Consider the following 14,606-nt stretch of genomic DNA (forward strand, 5'->3'; position numbering starts at 1 on the left):
CAACTGGGTAGTAGGTTGGATCAATATGGTAATGGATATGATCAGTTCTTTGGGTGCTTATGATGTGGGGGTTTTCTACAGGTGCTTTGTGGCAATTCACCTAGACTTGGCGACCTGCATGGCTTGGTCGAGTTAGAGGAATTTAGTTTTTAGGGATTGATTATGTGCAAATGGATTTCAAAGTATTCTTGATGGTTTCTACCGGTGTGGAGAACGTATTGTGTATTGTGATTTCCTCCTGGAAAGAAGCAAGAGAAAGGTTTCTAACTAAAATGGTATGTAAATTATTGGTCACTCAAAGTTGATAATAAGATTCTTGTGCTTTTCACATGATGGAAAGATAGATGTTATGTGTTGTACGAAAGCTAGATTTTCATGTACAAGGTGGCAGTACAGTCTTGAAGAGAAGGTAACAAATGTTGGACAACATGGACGGTTTCAAATAACAAGATGAATACTATTATTACTTGCTGTTATATTAGAAAGGGGCAGACTTCAGAAGGCGCATTGTATTTTAGCTTACGGATGTATAAATTAGTATTGCGGTACTCACCTAGTTGATAGACTGCTGATATTAAAATTTTGTCAAGTGGCACGGAAGAACTTTTAATGTATTTCTCGTGGGATGATCATGTATGAGAAAGGTGTTAGGAATTCTGGCGGTGGAGATGGAATCAAATATGGTGATTCGCGTGTTCTATGGATTTAGAAATTGGGAGTTCTTAGGAGCAGATTGTTTCATGGTTGTGGACTGTGAAGTTGTGGCCGGAGCTAGCCAGATGATAAAATGTGTTATGATTCAGTCATTATGGATTTTCTGAGGGATCTTTATCTATTTGAGGGTAACCCGAGTTGATTTGGGGGTCCATAGGTATGCCCAATTAAGATGTGTATTATACATCGAGCCGGAATGGTTGGCTTTATACTGCTATTATTGAGGGATGTGTCAATTGGTTGATGTTGAACTTATTCATGTTCTCAAATGATCTGTGAGTTACTCATTTATGCTACGAGGAGTTGTGATTCATTGGTTACGTGCACAGATGATGCGGTTCTATTTGAGCTTTATAGCGGAATTTGATTGTGATGAGTATTTGGGTATTGCATGATCGATAGCATAATGGTTATGTCCTTTCAGGTTTTGTGTGGTATTTTTGTCATTTGCCTCTCCGTCATTACTAATTTGGAGCAGGGTGGCTCGGAGTATATAATATAAACCTCGTGTTAGAATCAGGTGATGGTTCCACGGTGTATGATGAATTTTCAGCGTTTTGTAGTGGCGGTACTTGTTCGGACTTATACGGTGTGTAAATGTAAGATTTGTATCTTAAAAGAAATTCTAAAGGTTGGAAATTAAACTCCAAGGTTTATGGGCTAAGGTTAAATTAATGATTTTCAGTTGTATTGTGTAGTCAAGCCTATGTGGAATAGGGTGATGTGGGTTCACCCTCGGGTACGTGTGTGGTAAAATGGAACAGTGATTTGATGGCTTAGAAACAACTCTTGGCACGTTCGAGGACGAACGTATGTTTAAGTGGGGGAGAATGTAACGACGCAACGGGTCGTTTTGAGTATTACAACCCCGCTTCCCCCTTTACTGCTCGAATTATACTTTACAGTTGTTGTGTGAATTGCCGGGGTAAATGGTTTGGGTCCGGTGAGGTTTTGGAATGAATTGGAACACTTAGTTCCAAGGTTTAAAGCTTAAGTTAAAATTGTGCCCGGATGTTGACTTATGAGTAAACCACCCCGGAATGGAGTTTTGATGATTCCAATAGCTCCGTATGGTGATTTTGGACTTAGGAGCGTGTTCGGAAAATTGTTTTGAGGTACGTAGTGGAATTAGGCTTGAAATGCCGAAAGATGAATTTTTGGGAAGTTTGACCAGGGGGTTGACTTTTTGATATCGAGGTCGGAATCCGATTCTGGAAATTGGAATAGGTTCGTAATGTGAAATGTGACTTGTGCGCAAAACTTGAAGTCATTACGGATTGATTTGATCTGTTTCGGCACAAGATGTAGAATTTGAAAGTTCAAAGTTTGTTGATTTTGAATTGAGGAGTAATTCATCATTTCAATGTTGTTAGGTATGATTTGAGGCCTCGAGTAGGTCCGTGTTATGTTATGGGACATGTTGATACAATTGGTTGAGGTCCCGGGGGCCTCCGGTGTGTTTCGGACGGTTAACAGATCAAATTTAGACTTAAGGAAATGCTGGAACTGCTGCCTACTGGTGTGATCGCACCTACGAAGATTTTGATCGCAGGTGCGAAGCCGCATGAGCGTGAAATATGCCGCAGAAGCGGCCAAGAGTGGGACTGAGCAGTGCTCGCAGGTGCGAGGAATTTTCCGCATCTGCGAGGCCGTAGGTGCGAAGGTGTTGGCGCATATGCTGACTGGGGCTGGCCTGGTACGAATGCAGGTGCGAAGGGTTTGTGCATATGTGAGCCCGCAGATGCGAGAACGGCGCCGAAGATGCGAGGTTTTGAAAGGTTGGAATTGTCCACAGGCGCGCAATTTGTTTCGCAAATGCAAATGCGCAGGTGCGAGCCCAGGCACCGCAGGTGCGGAAATGCCTGGGCAGTGTTAAAAACGAGGGTTCCAACAATTTTTCTCATTTTCGTATTTTGGAGCACGGTTTTGGAGATTTTGGAGAGGAAATTTTCCACACAACTTGGGGTAAGTGTTCTTAACTCCCTTGTGATTATATTCCATGAATTAATCTTCATTTCTGGTGTAAGATTAATGAATCTTCAAGAGAAATAGAAGAAAATTTCTATAATGTCACAAAACAAATTTTTCAAGTTTGAATACCGATTTGGAGTTGGATTTGAGTGAAATTAGTATGGTTGAATTTGTAATTGGATGGGTTGTTGTATTTTTTGAGTTTCGTCAAATTTGGAGACGTGGGCCCCATTGATGATTTTCGGGTGCAATTTCGGAATTTTGGAAAATATTAGTATTTTGATTTGGAATTAATTCCTATAAATTGTTTGGACTGAATCAAATTAATTGTGGTAGATTCGAACCATTCGGGAGTTGATACGTGCATAATGGGATTTCTGGAGCATTGTTTAGCTTGTCCGACATTGGATTTGGCTTGTTCAAGGTAGGTAACTCTTCTAATCTTGGATTTGAGGGTATGAACCCAGAATATGTGTATTTCCTGAATTGTTTGGAGGTAACGCACATGCTAGGTGACTGGCGTGTGGGCGTGCACTATAGAAATTATGACATAATTGTTTCTGTGGAATTTTGTAGTTAAATGATCTTGGCAATTTCCATCCGTTTTATGAGTTAGAGAAATTAAGCTGAAAAACATATTAAAAATCATGATTGAAGCTATGTGCCAGTATTATTGGGATCCACAGAGGTCATATTGCTGTGAATTATTAGTTTTAAATTGAAAATTCATACTCAGTCATATTCATTTCATTTCATATCACAACTCAGTTTTATGATTCTATTTTGATGCATATAAATGTTTTGGACCGAATGCCCTAGTGGCTAGAGAGGTTTATGACTGAGTGAGACGGAGGGCTTGATTTGTGAGGATATTTATGGGATCGGGATGCACGTCACAGCATGTTGCATATTCATGGGATCGGGCTGCACGCCGCAACATGTTTGATATCGGTCAAGGGCCTGATTGAGAGGATGAGTGTGGATCGGGGCTGCCCGCCTGTAGCATACTTTATTATTATAGCACGTGAGTTGTCCGTGCAACACGTAAGTTTTCCGTGCAGATTATAGCGCTTGGGTTGAAGGAGCCCCTCCGGAGTCTGTACATACCCCCAGTGAGCGCAGGTACCTATTGAGTGCAAGTGCCGAGTGCTGAGTGATTGGGAGGCATGAGTGATTGTGAGGTATGCCCGAGTGGCAAGAGTGATTGTGAGGTATGCCCGAGTGGCAAGAGTGATTGTGAGGTATGCCCGAGTGGCACGAGTGACTGTGAGGTTTGCCCGAGGGGCTGTATATGAGTGATGTTCTTCCATTGTTTATGATTTTATCACTGAGTTGCATCGCATTGACATGCACACATGACATACATGCATAGAGATGTATTTTTCCTCATGCTGTACAACTTCACATCATTCATGATTTCTCACACATTTTGAAAGATGGGCAGAGTGATGCATTTGTTTACACGGGTTATCCGGAAGGAAAATGAAACATATTATTTATTATTGACAAGATTTTTGGAGAAATTTATTATTTTCAAACTATTCATATTATTGGCAACTTCGGCAAACAATTTGGGTTTTCACTGATGTATTTGAAAGAAAGAACTACTATTTTTTTTTGAAATCATTATTTGGCTGAGTGTTTTATCCCTGAGTTACTTCTGGTATTTTTTGCTTTATGTTGTTATGGATTGTTGTGGACTATTGGTTTTGGACCCGACCTTGGTGGAAGCTCGTCACTACTTTCAACCTACGGCTAGGTTTGTTACTTACTCAGTACATGGGGTCGGTTGTACTGATACTACACTTCTGCACATTTTATGCTGATGTTTGCTGTTGTTGTTGCTGTGCTCGATGGTTGCAGGATTTGAAGATGTACCTGCATTCCTGTTGTAGCTGCCTCTTGTTCAGAGTAGCCTTAGATTTATAAAAGCTCTATTTAAGTATTATTCAAACATACTATGTAATTATTTCATTTCCGCTTTGTATACTCTATTCTTAGAAGCTCATGATTTTGTACTACCAGTTCTTGGGGATTGTACAAGATTAAGACCTTTATTCACTTAAATTGCTTTAATAATTATTATTGAAATTGGATAGTTGGTAATTGGCTTACCTAACGGGTTAGGTTAGGTGCCATCACGACTAGTTGGATTTTGAGTCGTGACACTACTAAACATTGCTCCATGACTCGGGACTTAAAGCCTAAGCTCTGATACCAACTTTGTCACGACCCAATTTAGGATCATGACCGGCATTTAGGAGCAAGTGCCCCCAAGTAAGCCTCATCGGTATTTTATAGAAAAACGGACAGAGTTTCCCCTGTTTTTGGGCTATCCAAAAATTTCCCTGTCTCAAAATCAACAACCAACCATCCTAATATCAGACCAACAATCGATAACTTATCAATTAACCAAAACAAGTCTCCACCATTACTAATCAACCCACTAACAACTAGAAATACTAATTTATCTCCAATTTCGATAAGAAAGTGCAATACACATCATAAGTCTATAATAATGAAAGGATACTCATGACGCTAAAAGAATGACTATGGAGCGACTCTAAGAGTTCAAAGAAAAGACCATAACAATAAATAAAATCTCCGCCCACGCGAACAAGTGCGAGGCTCACCAAAAACTATCAACATGTGCGCTCTAAATAACAAAATCCTCGCTCGCGTCAACTGTTGTCTTTGTAAAAAGAAAATTAGTGGGGAATGAGTCGCTAGATCAGTGAGTAATAACATTTAACCACAACCGTTTTTAATGGGGACAAGTGAGAAAACATGCTAGTATATCAAACAAAAAATAACATGAGAATGCCCTTTCAGAAACAATAAATAATTTTCGGTCTCATCATATTTTTCGTGTAGTATAATGTAATTAACAATTCAATAATAAGCTCGGTAACCACTGTGTAACATCAATATTCACATTTGAGAGGTTTCAATGAACGGATCATGTAATTGGTATAATTGTGGACTTCTTCGCAAGAAGTTAAATATAACGGTAGTCCCTACTCGAGGAAAATCGGTAACGGTATGCTAGTTCTACCTTCCCACTCGGGAGGGCTGTAACAAAATCGGTAATTACAAGGTACACTAGGTCTAACGAACCCGCTGTTAGCTACGAGATCCGTCAATGCCTACTCCCATTATACTTGTCTTTGTAATTCGTATATACTCGTAGAAAATATTTTAAAATAATATAAGGCATTTCGGTTCTTATCAAATCATATAATTTTATTTCGATAACAGTAAATTCAAGTAACGGTAAAATAGATCTAGTGACAACGACAATATTTAAAAAAACGGTAATCATCTCAAATAACTATTTCGGTATCATATCGAGTAAAAGACTTGTCCCCCATGCAACTCAAAATAATCGGTAACATATTCATATTAAAAATCATGCAAGTTATGAAAACACAAATTGCGGTAAGATTACTACTCACAGTACTCGTGCCGCAATACCAAATGCTTCACCTCGAGCAATTCGTACAAATTCCTCCAATCAATCCATAATTAAATAATACCGATCTCATGTTAATTTTCTCATTTAGGCTAAATCCATCACTAATTTAGAATACCCAATCATCCGAGTTTTATATTTTATCATCAATTCGCCGAATTATATTTACCCATGCTATGAGTAATTTAAATATGTCCAAAATCTTTTAAATAAAAAGGTATTTATATAGTTTATTCTCCGTACTGTTCAATTTCCTTAATCATATGCATAAATTGAAACTGAAATAATATTACTGTCCATAATATTCCTTCTTAATTGGTACTTATCTTTTGTGCTCAATACTAGACTTACCACATTCAAACCCAATTCGATATTGTCATTGCAATACAGTTAAACACCAAAACTCAATCCTTGTACCCTAACTTAATTTACACCTAACAAAGATCATATATAATGAGACTAGTTTAAGTACAAATACATCAATACCTTTCTTTTTCCAAGTGAATTTATCCTACAGTAACTTTGACCAACTTCCAATTGCATAATTTGCCCAGAATAACTCTTATTGGTATTAAATTTCTTATACCTTGTGAAACCCTTTAAATATATAAACCGAGACAAAAGAATTACCGTAAGAAAAGTACCCAGATGAGAAATTCGAGTATTACCCGTAAGAACCACTGCGTATTTAAAATTTTTCAAGGTTTGGTTCCAGCCTTTTTCTTCTTCTTCTCCTTTTGAAATTTTTTTTTCGGCGTTTCTGAAGCTTCTGCTTTGGCGTAGCAGCCAACCCCCCATTTGCCCTTACGTTTCTTTTGGCAAATGGGCTTCGGCCCTTTTGCTTTACTTTTTTTTTTATTTGTTTTTTATAGTTAGTTTATTATTATTATTATTATTATTATTATTATTATTACACCCTTATAAAAAAATAAATAGGGTATTACAGATACAAAGGCTCAAAATCAAAATTCAACAAATTTCGTACGACCAGAATGAACGAAGTGGAAGTTTCTTAACAGTTATGTAGCCTCTCGAAGATAAGTACAGATGTCTCCGTATCGATCCGCAAGAATCTACTAGACTCGTTCATGACTCGTAGAACCTATGAACCTAGAGCTATGATACCAACTTGTCACGTCTAAAATTCCGCCATAGGCGTCGTAATGGCACTTAGTCTCTAAGACTAGGTAAAGCCGATAAAATTACATTTCAAGCCATATTCTTTATATATATATAAACCAACAACGGAAATAATTACAAATATAACAACCTCCCAAGTGTAACGACCCGACTTATCGTTTTAAGAATTTACGCCCCGTTCAGTGACTTAAGATCTCGAGCAGCCTCGCAACATGTATTATGACCCGTGTGTGTGGTCGATTTTGATTTACGGATGATTCAGAGAGATTTTGGACACTTAGTCCCTGAGATGGAAGCTTAAGTCTTAGAATTTTTACCGTAGTTGAAACTATGTGAAGAAGACTCTAGAATAGAGTTCTGTCGATTCCGTTAGCTCCGTTGGGTGATTTTGGACTTAGGAGCGTGTCCGGACTGTGAATCTGCGGTCTGTATCCAATTTAGGTTTGAAATGGTGAAAGTCGAATTTTTGGGAAATGAGGAGGTCGTGAACGCGATGAAGGATTTGAGGCAGTTGGGTTTTGGCCTTCGCGAATGCGTAGTAATGGTCGCGAACGCGAAAAAGGCCTATCTGGGCATAATTAAAAGTCCCAAAAATGGGGTATGTGATTCATATCCAGTTTTGATTAATTTCCATGATTATGTCTTTTAATCCATCATTTAATTCGGATTTCATGAAAATTATGTCAGGTTTTGAGAGGCAAGACCCGCGTTGACTTTTGTTGACTTTGTGGAATAAATTTCTAAGTCAACGTTTTATTATCCGAATTATTTCAGATGAATTTTTAATAAAGTTATACAACTGATTTGAATAGATTTGAGCTGTCTGGAAGCCAATTCAAGCTAGGAGGCATAACTTCTAAAAAGTAAGTTTCTTGCTTAACGTCGAGTGGGCTAATTACCCCTTAGGCATTGAGTCTTATGTGCAATATGCGAGGTGACGAGTACGTACTTGGTTTATATGTGCAAATTTCATTGACTAAAAATCCTTAAACGCCCTTATGTATTAAATTGGAAATTATTGGCACTCATTAAATCCTCTATTTGTCATGCCTAGATCCTTGTTTGTTGAAATTATTTTTACAAGATGATTTGTTGTGATTGCCACCTTGATTTTTATGTGAAATATTATTTTGTTGAGTTGTTCACTTCCGAATATTTTGTTAAGATTTTTTTGTGCACAGTATGTGCAATCTGTGATAAGTTATAATAATTGAGCATTTGATGTGCAATCTATGCTATGTTGTAATATTTGAACACTTGAGGTACAGTTTATGAGATGTGATATTGGCACATTATATTGTGGGAGTTATGTTCGGGTGTTTGCACGAGGTTTCTGCCGTGCTATTATTACTATTGATTTATGCACATGCGGCATGACAAGGCGAGATATATATATATATATATATATATATATATATATATATATATATATATATATATATATGTGTGTGTGTGTGTGTGTGTGTGGGTTTGTGCATGTGGCTAGACAAGGTAAGAACATTGTTATGCACGTGTGGCGAGACAATGTAATGACTTGGCCGGTCGTTTTGAGAATTTAAGTCTCGTTCGGCGGCATAAGGCCATGAGCAGCTTCATATTATGTGTAATGACATGCGTGCATGGTTGATTTCAGTTACCGGATGATCCGGAGTGATTTGGGACACTTAGTCTCTAAAACGGAAGTTTAAGTCTTAGGATTTTGATCGTAGTTGGAACTATGTGAAGACGACTCCGGAATGGAGTTCTGTTGGTTCTGTTAGCTCCGTTGGGTGATTTTGGACTTAGGAGCGTGTCCTGACCGTGAATTTGAGGTCTGTAGCTGATTTAGGCTTGAAATGGCAAAAGTTAAATTTTTGGACATTTTGACCGGAAGTAGACTTTTTGATATCGGGGTCGGAACGCGATTCCGAGAGTTGGAACAGCTCCGTTATGTTATTTGGGACTTGCCTGCAAAATTTGATGTTATTCTGGGTTGATTTGATAGGTTTCGGCATGAGTTTTAGAAGTTGAAAGATTTGAAAATTTATAAGTTCGATTCATGGTGCAATTCGTAGTTTCAACATTATTTGATGTGATTTGAGACCTCAAGCAGGTCCGTGTTAGGGTATAGAACTTGTTGGTATGTTTGGACGGGGTCCTGAGGGCCCCGGGTGTTTTTCGGACGAGTTGTGGATGATTTGCATGGTTTTGGGGAGGTCCAAGTTTTAGTGTAATCGCACCTGCGGACATTGGGCGCAGGTGCGATGGTCGCAGGTGTGAAGATGGAGGCGCAAGTGCGAGAAGATCTGGACTTGGCAGTCTCCGCAGGTGCGGAGAATTTGTGCGCATCAGCGGACTCGCACGTGTGGAGATGGAAGCGCAGATGCGATAATTGAGAGTTGGCCTGGGGTAGCAAATGCGAGGAAGTTCCGCAGGTGCGACTGGTTAGAACGCAGGTGCGAGAAATGATCGCAGGTGCGAGGATCGCTGGGCAGAAAGGGGTTTGGAATCGAGGGTTAGTTCATTTTAACTCCATTTTTTATTTTTAGCTCGGGAGTAGGCGATTCTTTGAGGGATTTTCAGAGGAATCTTGTGGGTAACGATTTCTTAATCGAATTTGGTTTTATTGCATTAATCTATAGTTGTTTCTCCATTTAATTTCGGATTTTTGGGGTTGAAATGGGAAAAAGTTGGAAGAACTTCTTCAATAAAGATTTTGAGTTTTGAAAGGGGATTTGTGGTCGGATATGAGTAATTCTTATATGGTTGGACTCGTGAGTGAATGGGTGTTCGTATTTTGTGATTTTTACCCGATTCCGAGATGTGGGCTCGGGTCGACCTTTTAGGGCGAATTTCGGAATTTTTGTTTAAATATTGATTTCATTGATTCGATGAGTCTATTATTGTTGTATTCATGTTATGCAATTGTGTTTGGGTATATTTGGGCCATTCGGAGTCGGATATTTGTGGAAAAGGCATTGTGGCCGATTATTTGAGCTTGGTTCGAGGTAAGTATCTTGCATAACCTTGTGTGGGGGATTTTCCCCTTAGGATTTGAGTCTTCTATGTTGATTGTAGTCCATGTACGCGAGGTGACGAGTGCGTGCTCGGACTTATTTGTGGGAAGTTGGCCTTTTAGGGTTCTTAGGTCCTTGTATTCATTGAACATGTAGTTGTTCTTGTTATGATTATATATCTTAATTACTAGATTCACATCTACCTGGTTAAATAGAATCAATTGCTTCATGATCCACTATTATTGTTACTTGATTCATATGTGCCTTAACTGAAACTGTTATCTCTTTTATAGCCATGCTATCTTTTTGTAACTGCTTATCTTTATTTGAAATTTATATTAATTCATCCTATAATTGTTCAGTCTTAATTGAGGTTATGATTATTTTTCCACTAGTTATCCTTAATTGAATTGTTGAATATCGTTCGTAATTTTCTCAACCTTAAAAGAAGTTTAGATATCCTATATCTTAGTCAACTTGTTTTATTTGGCATTATTTGATTCGTGTTAGCTTCCCTGTTGTTGAAGTGTATATTGTGGGATCGTTGCTACACATTAGTTTTTCCTTTGTTGAGCTGTTCTCTTTACGCCTAGCATTTATTACTGTGGTTATTCCTTGTGAATTGGTTCTACCGTTTCTTTGTGAATTAAAGTTCTTGAGTTGATTTATGTGTCGCACTTTGTATCATTGTCATTGTTGTTGTTGTACTTGATGTGGTGATGCATGAGGTTTCTACCGTGCGGTTGTTATTATTATGATGCAGGAGGTTTCTGCCGTGCGGTTGTTATTAATGGGTTGCACGAGGTTTCTGCCGTGCTATTATTACCATTGATATTTGCACATGCGGCGTGACAAAGCGAGATATGTATATATATATATATATATATATATGGATTGCGCATGTGGCGAGACTAGGTGGGAACATTATTATGCACGTGTGGCGAGACAAGGCGGGCATTTATGTTACTATTGCACACGTGGCAAGACAAGGTGGGTTGTGTCAGGGATTGATTTGTGATGATTTGTGGCCTGGGGGCATTCTTGTTGTTGATATTTGTGAAGTGGTATACATACCTGTGTGAGCTTTATCTTGTGAAAGCTATGAGAAAATATTCTACGTGTTGTCCGTTCCTTTTTCCTTATGCTTATTTGCCGATATGGACTATGGTTGGACACTTGCACAAGCATAAACATAGTTAAGCACTCATATCGGATAAGAGGTGTTCTTGAAATTGTTGAGCATAGATGCTCACCCTTGTTTACTTGCCTTCTATGTGAGAATGGCTCTATTGGCACGTGAGTCGTCAGTGCGGTTATGAGGTGTTATGAGGGCACAGGATGCCAAGTGTTAGGATTACGGTATTGAGACCCGTGAGTTGTGAATTGTTCGAGGTTCGGTACCTAGTGAAGTTGTTGGCCAAAGCCTGATGTAAAAGCGGTTGTAGTTGCTGCATTATTACTTGTCCTTGTTGTATTTGTGATTCCGGATTTAGGTTGGGTTCCATTCATTTAGGTTGGGTTCACGTTGTCATTTTCATGATATTTTGCTGACACTGGTTGTTTCCTTCCTTATTGCCATTACTGTACTGTGAGCCATATTGCATAGTCTTTATGTAGACATATACTTCTGCTGCTCATATACTTGTACCTGTTTTGTTTATTAGACCAGTGAGTGTCTTGACTGTTCCTCGTCACTACCCCACCGAAGTTAGTCTTGATACTTACTGGGCACCATTGTGGTGTGCTCATGATACTCATCTGCACATTTTTTTATGTAGATCCAGGTAATTGTTTGTTAGCTAGCTGTGTGGACTGTTGCTGCAGAGACTCAAGGTAAACCTACCGCTGCGTTCGCAAGCTTCAGAGTCACCTTCAACTTTTCGTTTTGCACTGTTTATTCTTATTTCTGGATAGTTGTATTTAGATGTTTTCTAGCAAACATTCTGTAGAGCTTATGACTTGTGCTACCGGTTTTGGGAATTTTAAGAGATTCTATTTAAATAATATTGTTGTTTTAATTATTGTTAGGCTTACCTAGTCCCTAAGACTAGGTGCCATCACGATACCCAAACAGAGGAAAAATTGGGTCGTGGCAAGTTGGTATCAGAGCTCTAGGTTCATAGGTGCTACGAGTCATAAGCGAGTTTAGTAGTGCGGATCAGTATAGAGACGTCTGTACTTATCTTCGAGAGGCTACAGAACTATTAGGACAATCTCCTTTATTTCATTCCTATCTTGCAAGCTAATTGATCTCGGAGTTTGAACTTTTATCATTCCATTCTCTCACAGATGGTGAGGACACGAGCTACAGATATAGACGACGCTGCTCCCGGAGCAAGTATCGCTAGAGGCAGAGGCCGACGAAGAGTAAGTGTCGTAGCCAGAGCAACTACCAGAGCAGTAGTTGAGGAGCCGCCAATAGTTCCAGTTGGGGAGCAGGTACCAGAGGCGCCTGTTATTACCCCCGAACTTCAGGAGACCTTAGCACAGTTCCTGAGCATGTTTGGTACATTGGCTCAAGCGGGGTTGATTCCTGTTGCACCAGCTACTTCACAGACCGGGGGAGGGACCTAGACTCCCACAGCCCACACCCCAGAGCAGCGAGTTCATATTGGTCAAGTTCCATGTGTCACAGTGACACAACCTGTGGTTCGAGTTCAGCCCGTGGTCAAGGCAGCATTATCTGAGGAAGAGAAGCTTAGACTTGCAAGGTTTAAGAAATATGACCCTACTACATTCAGTGGTTTGGCTTCAGAGAGTGTACATGGTTTTCTGGAACAGTGTCACCGCATTCTCCGTACTATGGGTATTCTGAAGATGAGCGGGGTTGCTTTTACTACGTTCCAGCTGAGGGGAGCGGCTTACCAGTGGTGGCGGGCATATGAGTTGGGTAGCCCAGCCGAGTTAGCTTCACTTACATGGGTTCAGTTTTCAGAAATGTTTCTGAGAGAGTTTGTACCTCAGTCCCTTCGAGATGCATGGCGCGCGGAGTTTGAGCAGCTGCGCCAGGGCACTATGTCAGTGTCAGAGTATGCCGTGAGATTCGGTGATTTGGCCAGGCATGCGCCTGCTTTTGTTGCCACAGTTAGAGAGCGTGTCCGTAGATTCATTGAAGGACTCAGGCATGATATTCGGTTCAGTATGGCTCGGGAGTTAGAGTCAGATGTTTCGTTTCAGCAGGTGGTAGGGATCGCTCGTCGAGTAGAGGACATGTGGGACCAGGAGAGAGAAGATAGGCGAGGCCGTGAGAGAGAGTACAAGCGAGATCAGGAGAGAGAGGACAGGGAGGTGAGGAGGCCTCGTAGACCGGAGAGATCTACTGGTCCTTATTTTGGAGGCAGTGTACGACATGGTAGAGGTTTTGTGGGTCAGCCAGTTTAGTTTGCACTTTAGGCTTGGCACAGTGTTTCAGGTGCTCATGGGTATCAGAGTACCCATACCGGACAGTTCTCCCAACCACGTCAGCAGAGAGGTTGCTTCGAGTATGGAGATACCAGCCACAGGGTGAGAGATTGTCCTAGACTCCGGACAGCTATGTCACAGCAGAGTATTCAGGCGAGAAGAGGGCGCCCAAGAGGGGAAGGCCTGACCAGTTGATGTGTTTCATATAGTAGGATTGAGGCCACTGTGCCAGATGATGTCATATATGTATGCTTTTGATTTGTTATAGAGGGGCACCATTCGTATTTTGATTCGGTTTTGCTTATCGGGGCGGGTTCCCCTATTTGTTATCCTACCTATGGGTGAGTTTATGACTTAGTATTATGTTTAGGTGTTTACCCCTATTGGGAGACTCTATGAGTGGTATCTCGTGTCCATCGTTTGTTTCTATTCATTTTTGAAAGTTACGAGACTATAAGTGAATTCATGTTGTCCATTATGGCAGGTTTGATGTGATTCCTGAGTAAATTTGTTATGATTTATAATTTGATACTCTACCGGGTTGGGGGTTTAGTAAGTGTTGTGATTTTATTGGCAGAATTGAATTAGTGGAAGATTTCCATTGGTATGATGTGTATTCGACTTGTGATTCGGAGTTGAGGGTAAGACCCTCGCGATTCCATGTGATTTGATATGTTTGAGTCGGGCTGCATGTCGCGGTGGAAGGTTATACCAGGATGAGATCCTTATGATTTGTTCATGTACTTTGATTTTTCCTTTTGAACTGATTCGTAGTATGATACTGTTAGAGAGTTGTGTTTGTCGGGCTTGTTTGATATTTCCCTTATGTGTTTCTCTTTACATATTCAGTCATTTTTTATTCTGTGCTTCTCGAGTTTTAGCTTGCGGGGTGTGTGCCCGGTGGTGTTAGT

Source organism: Nicotiana tomentosiformis, chromosome 11, assembly GCF_000390325.3.
Source record: "Nicotiana tomentosiformis chromosome 11, ASM39032v3, whole genome shotgun sequence".
Taxonomy (NCBI): Eukaryota; Viridiplantae; Streptophyta; class Magnoliopsida; order Solanales; family Solanaceae; genus Nicotiana; species Nicotiana tomentosiformis.